Here is a 24,046-nt window from a genome sequence, read left to right as displayed (position 1 = left end):
ATGCTTTTCTCTTTTATTCTTTTCTTCACCTAAAATAAACCAAAACAACCACTCCAAGTATCACTAAATTCATAAGGCTTATAAATCAATTAAAATTCAATTAAAATTAGCTTAAACCTCATGAGTTAACATTAATTTCATGGTGGTTGCTTGATTTAAAGAAGTTATGCATTTTCACTCCAAATCACTTACTTAGGATGCAAGAAAGTGTATAAAGACTAATAAAACAAGTGAAATTAGCTTGAAAAATGGGTATATGATGACTTGTCATCAACCCTCAGAGGTTCAAAAAAGAGAACGAGGATAAGCAATACTCGAAATTCCTGGACATATTCAAGACATTCATCATCAATATTCCGTTCTTAGAAGCATTTGAACAGATGCCATTATATGCCAAATTTATGAAAGAAGTGCTAACAAAGAAAAGATCCCTGAAGGAAGGACAGATTCTTGAGATGACAAAAGAATGTAGTGCTATCCTCCAAAGAGAGTTGCCAGAGAAAAAAGATGATCTTGGGCGTTTTTACATACCTTGCACCATAGGAAACATAACAATTGAGAAGTCATTCTGTGACCTGGGTGCAAGCATAAACTTGATGCCTTTGTCTCTAATGAGAAAACTTCAAATTTCTGAGTTGAAGTCCACACGAATAGTTCTCCAAATGGCTGACAAATCCATTAAGCAAGCACTGGGAGTTGTGGAAAATGTGTTGGTAAAAGTGAAAAATTTTTTTCTCCCTGCTAACTTTGTTATCTCAGCTATAGAAGAGGACCCTAACACTCCCATCATCCTGGGGAAGCCTTTCCTAGGTACGGGCAGAGCATTGATAGATGTTGAAAATGGGAAATTGTTACTGAGAGTGCATGATGAGCATCTAGCATTCCATGTTTTTAAAACCTTTCATGAGCCCATTCAAGAAGAAGATTTTATGAAGGATAAAGTCAGAGATCAAAGTTTGAAGGAGGCAGTCAATGAGTTAACTCCAAGACTTCTAAATCCATGCTTGAAAGTAGTAGAGATGGTGCAACAAACTAAAGAAATCAAGGAGGAACTAGATCCAAAACCCCCAGATGAGAGATTCAACATCCCAGATAAAGAACCACCAAGGCAGGGAGTATTTCTTGAGAAAGAAAAGAAGAAGAGGCCAAGAGGGTGGAGAAATAAGAAAATCCCTACCGAAGGCTTTTCACCAGGGGATAAAGTAGTGTTAAACACCCAACCAATGAAGATGTCTCCACAATTATCTGAATACTACACTGTGAACCGGGTCCTTTCACTTGAACACTTAGAGATCATCAAAGAGGAGACTGGAAGGAAGTTCACAGTAAGAGAAGAAAAGTTGAGGCACTATGATTTTCGGCCTCCATGATCAAAGAATGAAGGTTGTCAAGCTAATGACAATAAAGAAGCGCTTGTTGGGAGGCAACCCAACCTGAGGTAGTTTTCCTTTCATAGCTATTTCAATAAAAAGGTTAATTAGACTTATCTATTTTACAAAGAGCTAAGTTTGGTGTTGCACACCAAAATAAATTAAGGAAGAATGAAGGATTCTAAGTTTGGTATTCCACCAAAATCTCATTTAAAAGCACATTCTCACCTTCTGCATACATGGCTGTTAGCTCCGAGCAATCAGATAAACCAATTAACCAATTGTTTACTTTTTAGTTTTTCTAGTTTTTATTGCCTTTAGCAAACATAAAAGGAATTCACATATGGTTAACTTGTTACGTCAGAGGCAGTGGCAAGGAATTAAGTTTGGTGTTCCCACACCAAAAATTAAATCCAAAAGACACACTCAATTCATGCATACTAACCATTCACTTAAGGACTTGAGAAGCAAGCAAGTTTTGAGAATTATGCAGGAAATTAGCCAACATTTGAAGACAATTTGCATTATGACTCAAAAGGGATACAACATATGGAAGAATGAAAAGCTGCAACCCGAAAGGTTGTGTCTGCACTTAATCCTTGTTGTTGAAGAAGTACTTTAAATCGGGAATTCTTGTATGTCTTGCTAAAGTGTTCATTTGGTTGCAAGTGAAATTGTTTATCAAGAATGCTGATCTGCATAATGTCTGTCATCCATTACTTAGCTTTGAATTTTGTTTTGTTTCCCATATGCTTGAATAAAAGAGAAATGTCTGAATTAGAAAGTAAATACGCAATGTTGTATAAGTTAGAATGAAAGTTAGTGGTGGTATGTGTGTGATTAAATGCATGACTCATGAAATAAATGCTGCATAATGTCATTTTCATTAAAGTGTAAACTAGCTTGCTGTCATAAGGGCTCTTATCAGTAAGGATCCCTTGATAACAAAATAAAACAGAAAGAAAAGGAAGAAGAAAAAGCCAAAGGTGGCAAGAAAAACAAAGAATAGGGCTAGGCACCAATAGCTTGGACCCTAGGATACATGCCTGTGGTGTTTTTGTGCTAGGATATGCTTGGACAAGTAAGTTCTAAGGAGTATTTTAAAACTTGGCCACTTAGATCAACTGATTTGGGATGGTCAACTGAAAGTCCCCAATAAAGAGCAACCTAGCTACAAAGCACTTAGTTATCCAAAGAGATGCTGGGCATCAATGATCCTAGGAGAAAAAGGGTAAGCCATGTGTCTATGGTGAAGAAATGTTGAGCAAAAAAAAATAATAAATAAATAAATAAAGCCAAAGGCTGCTGCAACATTTGCCACCAAGCCTTCAATGAATAATAAGCTCTTCAAGCAAAATAAAGGAAGAAAAGTTAGCAAGGGAACAAGCAAAAAAAAAAATTAAGCCTTATAGCAGCAAGTTTAGTAAGCTTTTGAGGGAATGTCCCTTATGTAACAGCAAGCAATAATTGAGTTATCATTGTCTGCATAAAAACCCTATGAACCAAGTTCAACTATGTGCTTAATAAGGATATGCATACTTCTCTGTTTCATTACATTCCCTCTTGTTTTTTATGCTTGCTTGGGGACAAGCAAGATTTAAGTTTGGTGTTGTGATGACAAGTCATCATATGCCTGATTTTTAAGCTAATTTCACTTGTTTCATTGGTTTTTATGCACTTTCTTGCATTACAAGTAAGTAATTTGGAGTGGAATTACATGGTTTCTTTGAATCAATCGACCACCCTTTAATTGACACAAAATCATGAAGTTTAAGCTTGAATTAATTGATTTTTAAATGAATTTTAAGCTTTGTGAATTTTGTGATACTTTGATTGGTTGTTTTGATTACTTGTAGGTGAAAAAAAGAAAAAAATAGGAAAAGCGTAGCCTAAGGAGCATGATCTAAGCAAAGAAAGAAAGCGTGGCACAAGGAAGAGAAGCGTGGCTCAAAGAAGGAAAAGCATAGACGTATTCAAGGAAGAAGGGTATAAAGCTCTTGCCAAGAGCTTAAAGCTCTTGTGGAGAGCTTTCCTTTAAATAATCAAGAGCCAAGCTCTTGCCAAGTGCTTTGTCACAAGCATATAGAAGAAGGAAGCAAGGCGAGCTCACACGCAAAGCTCTTGCCAAGAGCTTTACCCAAGAGCTTTTTCGGGCATTCCAAAGGAAAATTCAATGAGGAAAAGCTCAACTTTGTACTCACCAAGCCTTGAACCCATGACCAAAAGGAGGGGGCCAGCGCTAGTCCACAAGGAAAAACAAGCCAAAATTGGCTTATTTTCATTTAGCAAGGTTCGAACATGGAGCATTAAGGAAGCAAAGCCTTGAGCGCCATTCACTTGCCAAGGAAAATGGCCAGCAACTTCCTTCACCAAGGACCCCAAAGACAAGTAAAGCTCTTGCCAAGAGCTTTAAGCTCTTGCAAAGAGCTTTGTTCACTCAACACAAGGGACTGACCGTGCGCATAAAAACAAGGAAGGGGAGCAAAGCTCTTGGCCAAGCTCTTGCCAAGAGCTGAGCTTTTCCCTGGGAGGAGCACCTTGGGCCAAAATTCATTCAAAATCCCAAATTAATTCATTTCTTCACCAATTTTGAGAGCCCACCCAAATTCTTAAATCCACATTAGGAAGTGTATAAATAGGTGTTAGTTAGATGTAGAGAGGACTTTTTTTTTTACTTTTTACTGGAACATTTACTTTCACTTTTTGGATTTTGGAAATTGTAGTGGGAGAATTGAATCATTTTTTCTGCTTTCTGTTTTAAATTTTGCTTGCTCATTTGGGAAACCTCTGCTTGAATTGGAAGGAGAATTGAGTTCTCTTCCTTTGGGCATTATTGTTTCCTTCTCTGCAAGCTTTGCTTGGATCTTAAGTGTGAAGAATAGAGGAAATTCTGTCTCATTCTCCTCTTAAGATCTCTCTGTTACATTTACTACATAATTCAATAATTTGAGTTCTTCTTTACTGATTTTCATCTTTAATTCTCTTTCACTTGTTTTCTGAATTGGATCAAGGAAGGTAGTGAGATCTAGACTTGGTTTTCTAGTCTCTTGACCCCTGAGATCTGAAATTTCTTTTCTGTTCATCTGCTGAGGCTTCTTCAAGCCAATTTACTTTTCTATTGATATCTACTTCAGTTTAATTCATCTTTTATTTTTTTGTCTTTTGCAATTTACTTTCCTTTGTTTAAATTTTGCAATCACAACTCCCAATTCCCTTTTACATTCAAGCAATTTACATTTCTTGCACTCTAAGTTTCTGCAATTTATATTTCTTGCACTTTAAGTTACTGTCATTTACGTTACTTGTTCTTTAAGATTCATCACTTTAAATTCTCTAGCTCTTTAATTTACTGCCAATTTTCCATCTCCCTTTACAATTCATGCAATTTAGCTTCTGTCAATCGTAAATCACTCAAATCAACTCTTATTTGCTTGACTAAATCAACCACTAAACTAAAATTGCTCAATCCTTCAATCCCTGTGGGATCGACCTCACTCATGTGAGTTATTATTACTTGATGCGACCCGGTACACTTGCCGGTGAGTTTGTGTTGGATCGTTTTCCACACATCAGTAGGATATTTGGGAAAGTGAGCTAAATGAAATGATGGTCTTAATAATGTAAATGCATGTATATATGGAATAATAGACATAAAGAATCAAACAAATCAAAGATTACAATCATAGAAAGAGAATAATCACACACAAGAAGGAAAATAGTGGTTATATGACGTAACCACACAATTAGGCTCAAAACTCACAAGGTTGTGTGTTCTTAGCTCAAAAACATGTTCCACAATGTATAGTTCAAGCAAGTTCAAATGAATTTTTTTTTTACTCAAATCAATTGGGATATCAATGCCCTATTAAGAATGTTTTTCTTGGAGAATTTTATTATTTTAACTAAGCTTATTATACATATACGCAAACCTAGAAAATGCATCTAAAAGTTCTAAAAGACCAAATAATAATAGAAAAATAACATGTGGAAGTGTTAGGATTAGAAATTTGTCACCCAAAAATGACCGCTTCGGTCAGACGACCTCCCCACACTTAAAAGTTTGCACCATCCTCGGTGCATTCAAAGATGAGCAAGGGGGATATGGTGACTTTCTGGATTGCCACCTTCAGCTAGTGGATCAACCGGTTGCTGTATGTTCTTTCTTCCGCTTTCCTTGTTGCTTGTGGTGCATCCTCCATGAAAAATAGAAAACCAGATAGGAAAATAAGTAAATGCAAAAGCAAGGAAACATATATTGTTGGAATGAGGTAATAATCACTAGAATGAAGTGAGTGACCTAATGTGTGACATGGATAAAAGTATGTGGGCATTCTAAGTTGCGGGCGGTTTAGAACACTAACACTAACATAAAATGCTATGTCACAGTTACACAAAAGGAACATGCACTTTACTCATTCTAGTATGCTTGAGATGCTTCAAGGAAACTTGTAAGTTAAGACTAACAAACCAGTCATAAAGAAGCATGAAAGCATTCAAGCGATAATCAAACAATTGTGAAATAGAAGATGAAGGGACATTGGTTGATGTGCAAGGAGACTTTAATGATAAAAGAACAATGACAATCACACATCAACCAATGACACACTTTGAATTTTGGTTTCCATTACCTAATGGACATAAAATAGGACACATGGTTGCTATGCAAAGTAGTAAAAGAGACTAGAGGTGAAATCAATCACATAACAAGTAAGGTCCATATAGCTTGAAAATTTCAAAAGGATGTCACTAGGTGAGCTTACAATCCAAATTCATAATTAGGGCATTATGCTAAAATGACTAGTTTCACATATGTGTAGAGCACATAGTTAAACAATTGAGGGTCAACATGTCCTTAAGGCATAAGTATAACATATGGATGCATATGATCAAGCAACACAATGCATTGAGATAAATGCACAATATCCAACATCAAGAATTTGCCCAGTTAAAGTAAAGAGTTTCAATCCCATGTTGGCTAGCTACAACATGCAATTCAAAATATTTAGAACGCTTGAAAGGCAATTCTCATGCACTTGGTATGCATAAAATTAAGCATGAAGAACTCAAAACCAAGTAACAAATTATAACCTCAATAAAGGATTCCAACAATGAATATTAACAACAATTATGCTAGGATAGCATCTCATGAGTAATGAACAGCAATTAACATCAAAATTAGCAAATTAAATTAATAATCCAACACTTAGCACCAAAACAGAAAATTGAAGTAACTAACTAACTAACTAACTAACCAAAGGAGAAGATGGTGGATGGTGAATGATAGTGGTGGCTGATGGTTGGAGGAGGGAAATAAAAGAAAAAAAGAGAGAAGAAGAAAAGAAATGGAAAGAAGAGAAGAAACGAAAGGTGTGTGAACAGGGCAGGGGGTCACGCGTACGCGTGGGTGACGCGTATGCGGGGGGTAGAGTTTGTGCTCTTCGTACAAATGCAGCACCACTCCAGCGCAACTCTCTGGTTTTTGTACCAAGAGTCCCAACATAGCATAGGATGCGTGCGCATCGGCCACGCTTACGCGTGGTGTGCCCCCTTTTTGTAGAAGAATTAAAATAGAATTTAACACTCTCCTAACCTATGAACATTCTAAATCAACCAAAATTCAAATTTAACTAAAAATATTTTAGTTTTTGAATTTTTTTCAAAGACAATGCAAACAAAACTTGCACTTCAAGCAAAATGCAATTCAAAAACAACTATTCTAATCAAAACATGAATCTAATAAGCAACCTAGCAATCAAAGAAAGATATGCAAAAGTATGAAAAGAAGAAAACTACCTAACAATGGCAACTCAATTCATTTATTGATTATATATACAAGAGAATGGAAAGAGTTTACCATGGTAGGGTGTCTCGCACATAGCACTTTTATTTATTGTCCTTAAGTTGGACAATTGGGAGACTCTTTATCAAGGTGGCTTGTACTTGTATTCTTCCTTGAACTTCCTTCAATGCTTGGACTTCCAATAAGCTCCAAAATTCACAATTAATAGCACCAAGCTTTGATAAAGTTCCACACAAGCTAAGGGCTTCCAAAGTTGATCTTCACATATTCCTGGATCCCAAATCTTGTTTCTACACCCACTCTATGTTGTTCATCAATTATCCATCCGGGTGACAAGCAATCCGAATTCTCAATCAAGCCTCCAAACAACTCCTTAGACCCATTCAAATTAGCATGTCTCGAACCTTTGCAATTCAACCTTGACCTCTCAAACACAATGAACTTCAAATGTTGTTTCCAACTACTAACCCTCTCTCTTTTACTCTTAAAGCCAGAAAGAACTCTAAGTTGCCCATCCGTCTCAAGCAAACCATATTCAAGTGGGATTATAAAGCTTAGAGATAAGAGGTTTACCCACTTGAATGAATGGATGGATGGTGATGGCTTGGGAAGAGGTATTTCCAATGGCCTTACAAGCTCCACTCCCTTGTGTTCTTCTTTGATTACTTCCACCTTTAGGCAAGTTTATTCAACTTCCACTTCTTCCTCTTGCTTGACAACTTCTTCAAAACTTTCGTCTTGGTAGCTTTCTTCCAATTCAATTTCTTCTTCATCATTTACCAAGGGTTTTAGAGGTTGTGAATCTTCTTCTTTGATCTCTATTTCAAGTCCAATGGGAGAGGATTCAATTGTAGATAAGAATTCATCAATGTTTGAATCCATCTCTTGATCAACCTCTTCAAAGTCTTAAACTATGATATGTCTTGGAGGTTGTACACCCTCCTCAACATCAATTTCAAGCTTCTTAGAGGGAGGTTCTTGAGATTCCCATGGTGGTTCTACATCTTTTAAGTCTTCAACTACTTCTTCCTCTTCTTCAGCAATCATGGCTTCCTCCAATTGCTCCAATACAAAATTCCACTCCTTGTTCTCCACCGGAGTTTCTAATCTCTCCTTTATGCTACACTATTCTATTGATTCTCCACAATTGGCAATGGGAATGCCTTAAATGCATGAGTATCGGGAGGCTAAAGTGTTTACTATCTTGGATAAGGTAGCCACGAATTCTAGTGTCTCCCTTTGCATTTCTCTTTGCCCTTGAAGTAACAAAGTGAAAGAATCATCCATTGGAGCTTGGAGTGGATAGGAGGGTTTATTATTTGGGAGGAAGGGTTCTAATAGGAAGGTAGTTCTTCTTGGTGAGGGTATAGAGATGGTGTGTATTGAAGTGGTTCTTGGGAGTAATTGTGATGGAATTGTGGTGGTTCTATGGGTTTTCACTCATAATGGTCACAAGGATGTGGTAGAGGATGTTGGTAATATGATAGAAGTGGATCATAGGAAAGTGTGTGGTAGAATGGGGCTTGTGAGTATGGTGGTTGAGGGCTATGTTGAGGAGGGAGTTCGTAGGTATATGGTGGTGGTTGTTGATTGTCACAAAGAGGTCCACCATAACCATTGTCTTGGTATGCATCATGGAATGGTTGTTGCTTATAGTACATTGGAGGAGGTTATTGCCAAGAGGGTTGATTAAATCCTTGAGGCTCCTCCCCTCTTTGATTGTTCCATCCTTGATGCATGTTGTCATTGAAATTTCCATTTCCTACAACATAGTTATGACCACACTCATAGCCAAAATGATGAGATTTCATAGTGAAAAGACAAATAAAATCAAAAGCTAATAAGAAATAATGAAAGCAAACTCCTAAAACTAGCAACAACTAACAAAGAAGCAAATTCACAATATTCACATATATACAATAACCAATAACAAGGTATACATTTGCAAGCAAGGGCACCAAAATTTTGATGAAGGAAAATTGTCGGTATAGAATTTTACAATAAAATCTCGTTGCAAGTATAGTTCTAAATCAACAACAATTCTCAATCAAAGTTTAATTTGTTTGTCACAAGTACAAACCCCAATAAAAATAACCAAAGTATTTAAATATCGGGTCATCTCTCAAGGAATTACAGGGAAGTGTTCATGTTATTGGTTATGAGAAAAGTATTTTGGGATTTTTGAAATAATAGACAAGAAATGTAAATTGCAAGAAAGTAAAGGAAACGCAAATGATAAAAAGGTCTTGACAAGGGTTGATGGTTAAGGATCTCTATCCTTGTTACTAACCACAACATGATAATTGCAAGGATCAATCCCATTAAGTCATCCTCCAACAAGTGAAGGAAAGTCAAATGAGCTTTATCAATCCCAATCAATAAGTCCTAGCCACTCACTAATTGACTTAGTGAAAGCTAGTGTCAATGGACACCAATTATCAATCACTTGGACATTAGCAACTCAAGGTCACCCAAGTTACCATCCCAAGCCAATAATAGAAAATCTATTCTAAAATCCAACAAAGCATTTTATTAAACACTTGGAAGGCATAAAAGGAAAGCAAGGTAAAATTGTAAGAAATGTAAAATCTACAACTACCAAATCAAAAAAACAACAATAGCAAAGCAATTAAACAATAAGAACATCAAATATAAATTGCATTAATTGAAATCAAAGGGAACAAAAGTGCATGAACATGAGAATAACAAAATAAAGGAAATAACAAATAAAGCTAAGAGAGCAAAGATGTAGGAACAATAAATGGTAAAGGAAACTAAATGAAAGCAACAACTAAAACCTAGATCTAAGAGAAATTAAACTAAATCTAACATAATTCTAGAGAGAAGAGAGAGCTTCTCTCTCTAGAATTCTAACCTAAAACATAATGAAAACTCAACTATGACTACTTGGTTCATTCCCCCTTCAATCCCTAGTTCAATAGCATCAGAAATGGGTTAGATTGGACCCAAAATGCTTCAGAAAGCGCTGGTCACGTGTTGCCTTTAAGTGAGTCACGCTGATCCTGCAACGCGCACGCATGGGCGATGCATACGCGTCACCTAACTGCAAGGCAACTATAGTAAATTGCATATCATTTTGAAGTCCCGGATGTTAGATTTCCAACGCAACTAGAACCGCCTCATTCGGACCTCTGTAGCTCAAGTTATGATCGATTTAGTACGAAGAGGTCATGATTGACAGCTTAGCAATTTCTTCATTTCTTCATGAGTTCTCTATTTTTACATGCTTTTTCTTCATTCCCTCAATCCAATATTTGCCTTCTAAATCTGAAATCACTTAACAAACATATCAAGACATCAAATGGAATTAAAATGAATTAAATTTATCAATTTTTGGGCCTAAAAAGTATGTTTTCACTCTTAAACACAATTAAAGGAGAATTTACAAAACCATGCTATTTTAGTGAATAAATATGGAAAAAGTTGATAAAATCCTCTAAATTCAACACAAGATAAACCCTAAAAATAAGGTTTATCAGAACCTCACTCACCTGAGGTATTACTTGATACGACCCGGTGCACTTGTCGGTTTGTTTCTGGTTTTTGAAATCTGGAACCAAAGGTCGTGAATTCAGGCTGGAGGCGGGGGAAAAGTAAGGACGGTATGTGATTATTGAATTGTGTGATGATGTATGTTATTGAATGAAAATTTGATAATGAATGAGTGAAAAGTAAGAATGATTGTTAAGAAATTGGAAATTGAGGATTGAGATGTGAAATTGATGGAATTTGAGTTGAATTTTGTAATTGGAGTAAGTTTGGATTTGGTTGAGTGTGAATATGTGGATTGAGTTGGTTTGGGTTCATGTTTTTGGTTGAAAATGATTGAGACTTGTGAATCTTTACAAAATTGGTAAATGTGTATTTTTAGTAAAAAAAAATTTTTTTGACCAAATTTGGTAGGCCGTAACTCAGCCCTCAGAGTTCGAAAACTTTCAAAATTGGATATTCATGAAAATTCATTTGTCGATATTTTCAACGGTTCAAGAATGGTTGAAAATAAATTTTGTACCAAAAGATATGAAGGTTTGAAAATTGGGTTCAAAAACTGAATTTTACACTTAACAGCTTTTTGGCAATTCTGCAACACTCGCGTATGCAGGGGTGCCACACAATGCGGGCGCTGGGCGCTATCCAGCGGTCCCATGTACGCGGACATATTATGCTACGCGAAGGAAAGCTTATGTCTTCAACACTCGCGTACGCGGACAAGGGCTCGCGTACGCGACACCCAAATTTTCAACCTATGCGTATGCAAGCCACATGCATGCGTACGAACAATCCCCAGAATTTGAAAAAGTGTGTTTTTATGTCTTTTAACTATTCTTTTGGTCTTCTAAACCTTTATAAATTTCGATATGAGTCTAGAGCCGGTGGAATTGAGGATGGAAGAGTTAGGGATAAAACCAAATGAATTGAATTAGTAAAATTGAGAGAAATGAATAAGATGTTAAGTGAGAATGATGATGATTATCAGATTGATAATGAGAATAATGATGATTATGAGATTGATAATGAGAATGATGATGATTATGTCATTGATGATAAGAATGTTGTTGATTGTGAGATTGTTTTTGAACTCGATTTTAATTTTGATACACCTGCCTAGGTAGATGCAGTGGCATTGATCCACTTGCTCTGTGTTTGGTTTGATTCTCCTAGGGTAGATGCAGTGGTTAGCACCCACTTGCTCCCAGTCGAGAATGATTTGAGATTTGAGAAATTATCTGAGTTTTGGATTTTCTTGGGTAGATGCAGTAGGTTGGCTCCACTTGCTCCAGGTTGAGATCCGAGATTCTGTTGACCCTGTGTCGTAAGTGTGGCTGGACACTTATAACTTTTCGGATGAGCTTTCCCCCATGGATATATATATATATATATATATATATATATATATATATATATATTGAATGATTATGATTTTGAGCTTGGGGATGTGTTCTCGCAGGGACTGTCCAATGGTTAGCAACCAAGATATGTCGGGTTGGCTATATAACCAACAGATGATATCATCGGCCATAGGGCAAGCATACATTATTTGCATATGTTTGACTTGTTTGGATTTTCTCACTTGTTTCGGATTGCCTAATTGTATATGCTATGTTACATGACTATATGCTACTTGTATTATTTGTATCTACCTATGTATTACTTGTCTGTTTTGTTTGTGCTTGTACAACTGAGAGATCCCTCATGCTGCTGTTGGTTGACGCTGAGGGCTGGTTATAATCATGATTTTTTTTGAATGAAGAGTTGGGGAAAGATGAAAAATATTGACTTAGACTTAGAATCCCCTTATATTAGTTGCCAAGATTATGGATTAGAAATAACTTAAGATGGACATAGTGATGTGTGGAGAATTAAGATTGCTTAGTGAGTTTATGTTGCCTTATGCAGTATTTATTTGGCACTTTTACCGTATTAGAAACCCATGAGTTGGGGGTTCTCATTCCATATATATCTCTTGTTTTTCAGATGCAGGTCCAGGTGCTCAACAGTGAGTTATGCTTCATCTGAAAGTTGGCGAAGATCATTAGATTTCTGCTTTATCTTGTTTAGATTATCTCCGCTTTTGTTTTGAAAAACTTATGTTATGTATTTAATCCTCTTGAAAACTTGTCTATAGAGGCCTTTATGTATCTTTTGGGAGAGATAGGAGATATTGTTATCAAACTACTTTTATTCTATACCCTAGTCGGCCTAAACTTCGTAGGTCGCGACTAGTGGCTATTTACATATGTTATATATTTATATTTTGTCCTATCCTATCCTTGTTTACTGTTTTATCGTTACCCCTACTTTTTGAGTGCTCTTTATTCTTCTGTTATCGCATGCGAGAGTGTTATCTGTTCGCGATTTTATTTTACTCTTTTCAGGCTTCTCGTTAATACCTTCTTCATATTATATATATGAATGTATTGTAATCTAATTCTAGAGTCGTACCACCTTATTATCGATGACTTATGACTTGAGCATAAGAATTTGAATATTAGGGTGTTACACAAGACTTATAGCATCCATCGTGGAGTTGAGTATATAGTGTTAGAGTCAGATCACATCAAGTACCATGGAAACTATAAGGAATTTGAAAAAGGTTGCACTTGGTTGATTAGGATTACTCTTTGCTTGTGAAAGGGTAATTGGAATGTCAGAAGGTATAATGGACCTCACATATCTCTATTCACAAAAACTTTTAGTGATCACTGAAAGTTTGATTACCATGTCATATGTGGTTTCATCTATTCTATGGTCAAAGTTAATACCGCTACGTTGATTAAGATATTACAAAACGCGACAGAGGCAAGTTATAGTTTCAGACCGAGTTACAGAAAACTCAGTACCTGAAATCACGTGTACTTCATAGTAAACTTGTCAATGCCGACCGCATGCGGTAGCACACCAAGCAACTCCTCGAACCAAGTCTAGGCAGGTCAGCCACGCTCAATAAATCTCTCGAAGTTTGTCAAGAACCCACTCACGTAGTCACCATTGATCGGAATGTCGAGCTGGTACACCACATCTTGTAATGTAATGATGCACTCCCCAAATGAGATATGAAACGTATGCATCTAAAGATGCCATCTCTCAACAAAAGCACTAACTAGCGGCTCATCCAGCTTAAAATAATGATCATTGAGTCTCATAAGATGGTATAATCTGGCGGTCTCCAAGTACGGTATGACCCAGTCATCCAGGGACATACCATGTTGCCTCCTCATATTGTTAACACAACGGGTCGGCAACATAATAGTAAAAAATATTTCTTAAGAATTCATAACAAACTTTACACAATCAACAGATAAATCGATTAAAAGAGTTTAATACTATTCATAACACACTGAAAAAAAATTAAATAATAGTTCAATTCATAATCTTATAATTTATTAAGTACTTCTTATCCAAAGTGATGACAATCTTATCCTAAAAAGTTAAAGTCTAATAATATCATATATGCAAATTTTAATCTTGATGTCTCCACCATATATGCTACTCTAGCCTTATTCATAAAAATCAAATTTTTACAAATCTACATTCAATTACAATTAACACCTATCTAAATTTAGCTATGATAAAAAATTCTAAATAACTATTATCACTAACATTTCTAATTTAAAAATTAATAAAAATTCTAAATCACTACTCTAACTAAAATTTATAATATAATAATTCTAAGTTACTAAGGATCGCTAATATTTCTAATCTATCATGAAAAAAAATAAATTTTATGTATTTACTTCCTCGTTGATGTTACTAGCAATATGGACAGCTTTAGATACGATTCTCTTTGGCGTGGGTTTTAAGGAGGGGAAAAGTGAATATAAATCATATGAAGGCAACTTGATCTTTATATAGGAAATTTAAGAATAAATTGAATCAAAAAATTCGATTTATGGTGAGAAACGCTCTAAGCAAATCAAATTAGGGTAATACGATTTTCCCTTTAACTACATCCTCTTATAAATCAAAATTTCCTAGTTCAATTTACTAGCAGATCAAGTTTTCTCTTCTCCTCTATTAAATTGAATTGGTCTAATTCGTCTAATTTGATTTACTTGGATGCTTGCTAATTTGAATTGGACTAATTCAATTTACGTATAAATATCTAAATTGAATTAGTCTGATTCAATTTATATAGATCTATTTAGGACAAATATATAATCAATTTTTATTCAAAATATTTGTATAAATTTGATCAACAAAAATTGATGTAAATTACAAAATGATCAATACTAAATTTTCTAAGAATTTGGTGGGTTATTTAATTGTATTGGGGTATATGATACACCAAATTCATTCAAATCCATATATAATACCTTACCTTAATAGTTAATATATGTTCCTATTTTTTATGATCTATCCTATCTTATCCTATATATAATTCTCTAAAATAGCATGGCATTTTTCACTTCACAATGTATTTATGTTTGAAAATAATTTTTTTAAATAATTGAAGGGATAAAGTGTAATTTTTAATCTTTCAATGCTTTAATTTTTTTTTCACGTTTAATTTGTCTTTTAGTTCTACTTATAAAATTAATGATGAGAGATTATACTTGATTCCCTCAATTATTAAAAAAAATTAAAAAATTTCATTCTCTTGATATTTTTGCTTTTTTACTTTGTTTCGTATGAGTTAAACATTGAAGTTAGAATTCCTATATCACTATCTGTAATAACACAAGCAAAGAGCCAACAAAAAATAAGGTAATAATAAAAGATAGAATGAATGTTCCCGGTATAAATGGTCGTAAATATCTTTTAATATTAATTATCATGATTATAATTTATTATTATTATAATTTATTTTTTAAATATGTCAATATGTATAATAATAAGAAATATAATATAGAGCTATAATCAAAGTTATAAATACTTTACTTTATTTACTGAAGTCTTATAGTTAAACTTTAAAAATAATAAATTTTTAAATAAATATAAAGAGAATATTCTTAAAAGTAACGATGATTTTTGTGCATTAAACCTCTCACAATTTTCATTATGTCGTCGAGTAGTAGATCATCCGTAAATAAATTATCTACGATAACAACCTTATTGACTAGGGTTTGGATGGACAAAGTTTTCTGAAGAGTATTTGTATTTTTCTACAACACAAATATTTTATTTATGCAAAGTAAATAAAAAAATAAAAAATATATAAGATTTTTGATATCACAAAAGCGCATACAACAGAATCAAAATTTCAAGGTGATTTCTTCCAAACCCATGCTAATTTTGTGGGTAAATTGCCCTTGCACATGTGTCATCATCTCAGCCATTGATCAAAAAAATTTTCAAACTTTCATTAATGCATTCATTGGTTATAGCAAAAGCCTTTCATGAACATATACCATAACAAATACTACATTAATTATTGTATACATATACTGTATAGTGTATTGGAGAATATTTGCAATTATAATTTGTAATCTCTAACTTGTTTTTAATTTTAAAAAATACCCTCCATCTCTTCTTGAAATTCAACATGCATGTCTCATAACTTGGAAAACGCATAGAACCCACTACCCATGGTTTTTTCTCCTTCGTTCTATACCCACTACCCAACCCTGAAAGTTGTTATCCTAGAACCCACTACCCAACCCCGTTTAATATTTTTCGCCGTCGTTCTATACCCAGCGTCCATTTAGCAAGAATGATCTCGTTCGAGTAACAGGTTCCGGAACTGATGCTCTGGTTCCGTCGGATTGGCGTCGACGTCAACTGAAGAGAGGGCGAACGCTAAACTGATGTGGTTCCAGTAGAGAAATTTATAGCTGAACTTCTGCTTGATCCGAAACTGTGACTGCTTGAAGCTGGTTTACCAACATTCATTTTTCGGCTAGCTTCGAATTAGGTGCGTCCGATTCGGCAAGGTCACCTCCCTCCGAGAGTGCATTTTTTATCCGTTCAAGCTCAAACTTTGGTTGTCATCAAGGTATGTCCGATTAAGTTTTTTTATTAATCCAGATTAGTTTAATTTGGATAATATTCTATGCCTTTTAAATAGTTCTCTGTTTAAGGTGTTGGGTTGCTATTCTAGGATTTGAAAATTAAGTAACATTATCCAGTTCTATGCTGTGGCTAGGTTTGGGGAACTGAAATTAAAACTTTATACTGGGGTCAAAAACAATTGGGTTAGTTTAATTGGTTTTGGTTCATTTAATTTTACATGTAGCTTAGTTTAGCTACCCGTAGTTGCTGCTGTTGGATCTGTTTATTGATATTTTTGGGTAAAATTATGGCAGGGGTTAAATTATGTCCATAAATGAGGATGATGTGAAGAATGATTCTGATAATAATTTGGGTGATGATTTCGATTATCAACCGAATACAGAAGATGATGCTGAAGACGACGATGTGGATTCGCTGGATTCTACTAGCAAGAGTAAAGAAGTTTGTGGTGTAAAAAGAATAGCAGATTTAATGGTGGAGGATATTTGGAACCTGGAGTTTAGGACAGAGGATGAGGCTTGCCAATTTTATAACGCTTATTCTTGTTGGCATGGATTTGTAATTAGGAAGGACGACGTGGTTAGGGATAATCAAGGTAGAATCATTAGCATGCAGCTTGTTTGTAATAAAGAAGGGTGTAAGAATGTGAGGTATCTTGATCTGGATGATAGATCAAGGGAGGCAAGGTCACTAACGCGAACCAAGTGTCCAGCTCGGCTTAGGGTAAAGCTTGACTATGGCTGCGGTATATGGAAGATATCATGTTTTGTGGAATCTCACAACCACGATCTGATGCCACCCGCCCACCCCAATTTGCGCATCTGGTTCCAGCCAATCGTTGTCTCAGTGTCACTGATAAAGTCCAAGTAGAAAATCTTCATAATTTTGGTGTCAAGACCTACCATATTATGGGGTATATTGCATTCCAGAATGGTGGATATCGTCATGCTGGCTTCACACGAAAAGATTTGTACAACCACATTGATCGTTATCGTCGGTCAAAAGTTAAAAACGGGGATGCCAATGCGGCAATAAACTATTTCATTGGCAAGTCAAACAACGATTCGCTGTTCTTTGAAAAATATACGTTCACTAGTGACGAAAGGCTCAAGCATATTTTTACGGGCAGATGGGCAGTCAATTATCGACTATCACTGATTTGGAGATATTGTTGCCTTTGATTCAACCTACAAGAAGAATAAATACAACAAGCCTTTGGTCATTTTCTCCGGATGCAATCATCACGGGCAGACTGTTATATTCGGCTCCGGCCTACTATCCGACGAAACCACAGAGACGTATAAGTGGTTGTTGGAAACTTTTGTTGAAGCGATGGGTGGGAAAAGTCCTAAAGTAGTAATAACTGACGAAGACCTTGCCATGCAAGATGCAATCAAGAATGTTCTTCCTGATGCAACCCATCGGTTATGCGGATGGCATCTACAGAGAAATGCATGTGAAAATATAAAGAATCCTAATTTCCTGCGCGATTTTAAGTGTTTTATATATGACAACAACGACCAGAGAGACTTTGATCGGAGATGGGCAGCCATTTTGGACAAGCACAACCTTGTTGGGAGTACCTGGATGGAAAAGACGTACAAAACTCGTGCGATGTGGTCCCATTGTTTCCTCCGGGATAAGTTTTTCGGTTACATAAGGATGACATCACAGTGCGAAGGTATAAATTCTCTCATCAGATTTTATGTTAATCGCAAGAACACCCTCATTGATTTCATGCATAACCTGGATAGGGCCTTAAAGGAGTATAAAAACAACGAATTAATAGCTGACTTTAAATCTCAGTTCTCAGAGCCAGTGATGATTACCTCATTGGAGGTATATGAAAGATCTGCATCATGTTATTTCACACGAAACATTTTCAAGAAAATTCGTAATGAGATTCAGAGGGCAGGGGCTTTCAATATCAAGGTACTAAGCACAACCTTGGACAAGGTCGAGTTCAATGTGACTGCTCTCGGAGACCCGGCCAAAGATCGACGGGTGGAAGTCGATAGAGGTAAGAATCTGTTCTCGTGCTCGTGCAAGCTGTTTGAATCACGTGGTATTCCGTGTAGTCATGTCTTCTGTGCCATGAAGTTCGAAAACATACTTGAGTTTCCAGATTCTTTGATCTACAAAAGGTGGACAAAGAATGCAAAGAACGAATTTATTAGCACAGAAATGCCTATGAATGATGACATCGAAAGGGTATTAAAGTTTCGAGTTGGTGCATTGGCATCGAATTGCAACAAGCTGTGTGATATTGCTTGTAAGGATCTTGCAGACTTTGATGAAGTCCAGAATGAACTTGTCAATTTAGTTATCCGCCTGCAGTCACGCAAACAAGGCAAGTCAACTCCTAATGTTAACGTGGAAGGCATCAATGATCCCTTTGTTGTCAAAAGCAAAGGAGCCCCTTCCAAGAGGTCTTCTTGGAGGAAGAAGAGTGCATGCTCTAATTGCCACAAGTACGGTCATTACTACAAGCACTGTCCAGATCTGATGCAACATAGTGTGGAAGGTAACCTTTGTGATCGATCAGACGACAATGCATCAACCAAGGACTCAGGTTTTAGTCTAGAAAGGTTTGCTAATTGTTCGATGTCAATCTTAGTTAAGTCCGAACACCACTCAGGACCTAAGACCAAGGTACGATTTGTTTATTCTAACTAGGCTCCTACTGTGAATATCTTTTTCGGTGTGTGTCCCTTTAAAAACTATTAAACTATGTGAATGTTCCTCTGTTTGCGCAGCCTTTTAAAAAGAGTGGAACAAGGAAGTTTACGGCGACGGATATGAGGAACCGGAAGGGTAAAGACAACACTTTTGATGAGGTAATTTTTTTTGAATCTAAACCTCTAATTTATGTGTCATGAACTTGGTAAATTAATGAAGATCTCGTTCTTCTTGTTTAAAAAAATTTATAAAACAGCGGAGCCTCCATGAAAGCAGTGAATCGATTGACATCGTGTCCACGAATGGTTTTTTCAATAAAAATCTCTACTCGTTAACACAGGTGTGATGCGTAAAATTCCTCTTAACCACTTTGTGATGAATGACCATTATGGTTTTATGCACGATTATAGTTTCTGATTGGGGATTATGATGTCATCAGCAGGTGAAGGAGTCACAGCAGGACAAGAGGCATTCATTCACGAACTATGAATGTGTTAATGATGTCATTGATGATAAATGTGACACACCACATGTGCAGATCGATGTCAGAGATTCGTTACCATCGTCACTGCCTTGTGGCAACAAACAAGGATCGTACATGGCATTGTTCGCGTCGATGCATAGGACACTTTGACCATTTGAAGGAATTAGTCTTCTGAATTTAGTGTAATGCAAATATAATTGGTTCTAAAAGCATGATCTATCCTGATTTACTGACCGCAATGTATTTGTCATTGCTTGGTATTGAGGAGTTTTAACTTGTAGTTATTTACATTAACTGTGAATATGTCTATTAGGATGATAATTATGTTCAATAATATGTATGTGATTTGCTTACATTGCTGTATTCTCGATGCAGTTAATTGTGATTGACTTTTGGGTAACGAGTTGCTACCATTGTGATTATGCAATTCAGTTGATCAATTAAAGTTGTGTAAATTAATTTTTTTCCCTACTTAGTCCATTATGATGACAATCATGTTCAATAATATGCATGTGTTTTGCTTACATTGATGTATTTTAGTTGCAGTTTATTGTGGTTGCATTTGGGGTAAGGACTTCCTACCATTGTGGTTATGCAATACAGTTGATAAATTAGAGCTGTGTTAATGGATTTTTTTCCCTTCTTAGTGCATTTGATTTACGAACCAAATTATTATATTGAATGGGTTGTAGTCTCCAAGGTTGAATTATTCATAGATGGTTGTAAATCTCTTTTGTTACGTTGAGGTTGTGAATCTATTTTGTTATTATGGATTTCCTATATTCATTGAAAATTTTTTTTAAGGGAAAATGGCACACTGTGTATGAAAGCAGTTTCAAATATATATGTTTCATGAATTTATTATATATGAAGCAGAAAATCGTAAACAGAAACACATTTATATTCGCGCATATCATAGTTTCGATTATTAGGTTCAATAACATTTTAAAGTTGTTAGAGTCTTACATACTGACAAAATTTAACATTAGGAACAATAAATGTTTGAAACCTTGCGGACATTTCCTTTAAGTTGAACAATAGCGAATCTTTCTATGTTATCAGCTATTTGACTACAGCATGACTTTGATAGGCAGGGTTTTGCTTCCTGGGATTGAGAGCTTGAATATTTCCAAAATGTAGTCATCTGGCATTTGTAACATTGTTGACTATTATGACCTAATATTAAAAATTAATTAACAATGACTGTAAGAAAAGTATATGTGAAGACAGTTCAAGAAAGAAAAGACTACAACATTATAATTACTTGATTCACGTAGCCATAGATTCTTCATAGATTCTCCGTGCGTCACCAAGAAAGAAAAGACTATTGTTCTCTATGCTAAGTCATCCGTATTTGTTTTATCGAATAGCCCCTGGCCTGATCTTTGATCCCAGTACCATCACGATTGCACAAACAACTGATTAAGAAAACTCAGCACGATAAATATACACAATCGAAGAATCAAAAAAATCAATTAATTTAGTAAACTTAAAAAAAGGATCCACGAAACTGCTACTTACCCTTTAGCCTTTGGGTTTTAGGTTCTTCATCAATTTCTTTTTCCAGTGGACACAATCTACTCCGTGGTGTTTCCAATATTTCAACCGCTGTTCATCTGATTTCAAAATGATTAAAAAAACACCAAATGAGAAACACACAGATCCTAATACCTTATAATGTACAAAGTCAAACATGTTAATCCAAGGGGAGACGAATGAGTGTTTACAATAAAGATATGCACTTGAACGCCCGAAAGGTACTCACCACCACGAACATGATAGGGCTAAGGAGATAGGATGATGATATTAAAGTATGCGTGACCTACTTTGTTTATGATTATGGATCACCCCTCATGCATGTAGTTGAGAATGTGTTAGAATAATTTCCAATATGACATTCTGCGTTAATTAATATTAAGCAACTACTAGTAAAACAAAATCAGTTGCTAGTTTGTGCTTTGTAACACAGGTCATAGACAACCGTAAAATCTGATATCGTTGGAACTTCCAACCGAAAATAAAATAAAAGGAAAATGGAGCACAAAAGAAGATATCAGTGTTTGGTTAAATGAAGGTTGGCACAGAATTAATGAGTTACTAGGATTAAAGCATGGATATTTTGTGGTTGTTAAGAGTACAAGTTAATCCAAATACAAATCCATGGTGATTCAATCGAGTATCTCAGAGATCGATTATTTTAGTTTGAGACATTTTTTGTAACGATCGCAACCATGCGAATTGGAAAATCATTTCCCACACGGTAGTGATCGTGACGGAAATTCGACAAACTGGAATAATCGACTTCTGAGTCACATTAATGGATCACACACGAATTTTAACTTAGGATTGACCTTAACACGTACATACCACAAAAATACTCAGACTTTAGTCCCTGTAACTTGAGAACTCTATACCAAACATTCATTTAACCAAATGCTAACCTCTTCATTCTTACTCTCATTTGCGTTTATTTTATTTCCGCTTGGTAATTCCAACGAATTCAAATTTCATAGTATAAAACAGATCCCCTTTTATTAGGTTTGCGTCAGACAAAATTTTAACAGCTTATTTTCTAACGGAATAGACAAAGCTAAATACAATATTACGTACCGATTCATCAGTAGTGGGCGAAAAGGAAAACGGGTCTGGGCTTTGTATAATAGCTGGATCTTAAGCTTACATGTGTTCCAATATGGGTATATCGAGACTACATACATTCTTCATGCAGCAGCAAAGGTTATTGACCATCATATTGACTATTGTTCGCATGTACCTCATCCGTTAGTGTTTCTGGATATTAGGTGGCCTGAACTTTGACACTAAATACAAACCTCGTTGCACAAACAACGACGCCAAAAATAACATATACAGAAATTTACATTCATTGAAGCAAAGAAATCATATATTCACATACCCGAAAATAAAGAGATCCACCAAACTACTACCAATCCTGTTGTCTTTGGGTATTAGTTTCTTCATCAATTTCCTTTCGTACTGGATACAACCTACTCCGTGTTGTTTCCAATGTTTCAACTGCTGTCCATCTGATTACAAAGTGATTAAAAAAAATCAAGCAAATGAGAAACACACATATCCTTATAACTTATAATGTACAAAGTCAAACATGTTAATCGAAGGGGAAACAAATGACTTCTTACGATGAAGATATAGTGTTGAACGCCTTAAAGGTAGAAGCCACCACAAACATGATAGGGCTGACGTGATAGGATGATGATATCAAAGTATGCGGTTACCCTAAGTTGTTTATGATTATGGATCACCCTCTGATTACATGTGCTTACGGACCTTAAGAAATAAAAAAAATAAAATACACACTCCACGCTGGACTTGGAACCCAGCTGAGATCTAAGCCGAACTATAATAAATTACCCATCCTTGAGTCATTAAAAGAAGCTGCGGTTGGGCTATTTTACTCATTGATTGGGCCGGATTAATTTTTTAATATTCTGTTCATGTACCAAAAAGAAAAACATTTTTCATTAAACCAAGTTCAACAAAAAATAACTGGTGACATATGGCTTCCTTCAAACATTACCGGTGTGTTCATCTTTCTCGAGTCACTTTTTTTCTTTAACATTTCAAGGTCCAAGAAAACCAATTTAAAAAAAACCCCTCTTAAAATGGTCAATTTAATACCCAACATATTAAAATAGTTTCATTTACAAAAATATGAGATTTTATTGTCTTCCTCACCGATTGGGCCAGATTTTTTTTAAAAGCTTTTGTAAAGGCCAACAAAGTAATAAATTCATTCTGGGATTACTTGAGAAAAAAAAAGGCAATTTTGCCATTTGTACTTGGAAAACTAATTTTTGTCCAATCAAGTTAAAATGGTAAAGTCAATAAAAAACGTGCAAAAACCTATATTATTTGCGAATGCGATTCTGATTTAGTTAATACCCAAATTTGTTTTCAACTTAATAACACCCAAAAAAGTCAATATAATTGTTCAACAACCAAGAAACAGATAATCTAGTTTTATACTTCCTAAAAATACGGGAAAAGATAGATCATGATATATGGACAAAGATGTCAAACACAGGTGCATTATGCCTTCAGTTACTCATCCTTATGCATCCTATCTGTATCGAACCTGGATGATCGTTACTGGCTCAGTTGATATCACCTCGAAGACCCCCACACCACCTGGCTTGAAGTTGCACAATGAAGCAAAGTTCTCCCAACCTCCAAAAATAACACCGAAGCTACCATCTCTTTTTC

This window comes from Arachis hypogaea, chromosome 2 (genome assembly GCF_003086295.3).
Source record: "Arachis hypogaea cultivar Tifrunner chromosome 2, arahy.Tifrunner.gnm2.J5K5, whole genome shotgun sequence".
In the NCBI taxonomy this organism is placed as follows: Eukaryota; Viridiplantae; Streptophyta; class Magnoliopsida; order Fabales; family Fabaceae; genus Arachis; species Arachis hypogaea.
This window is presented reverse-complemented; position numbering follows the sequence as displayed.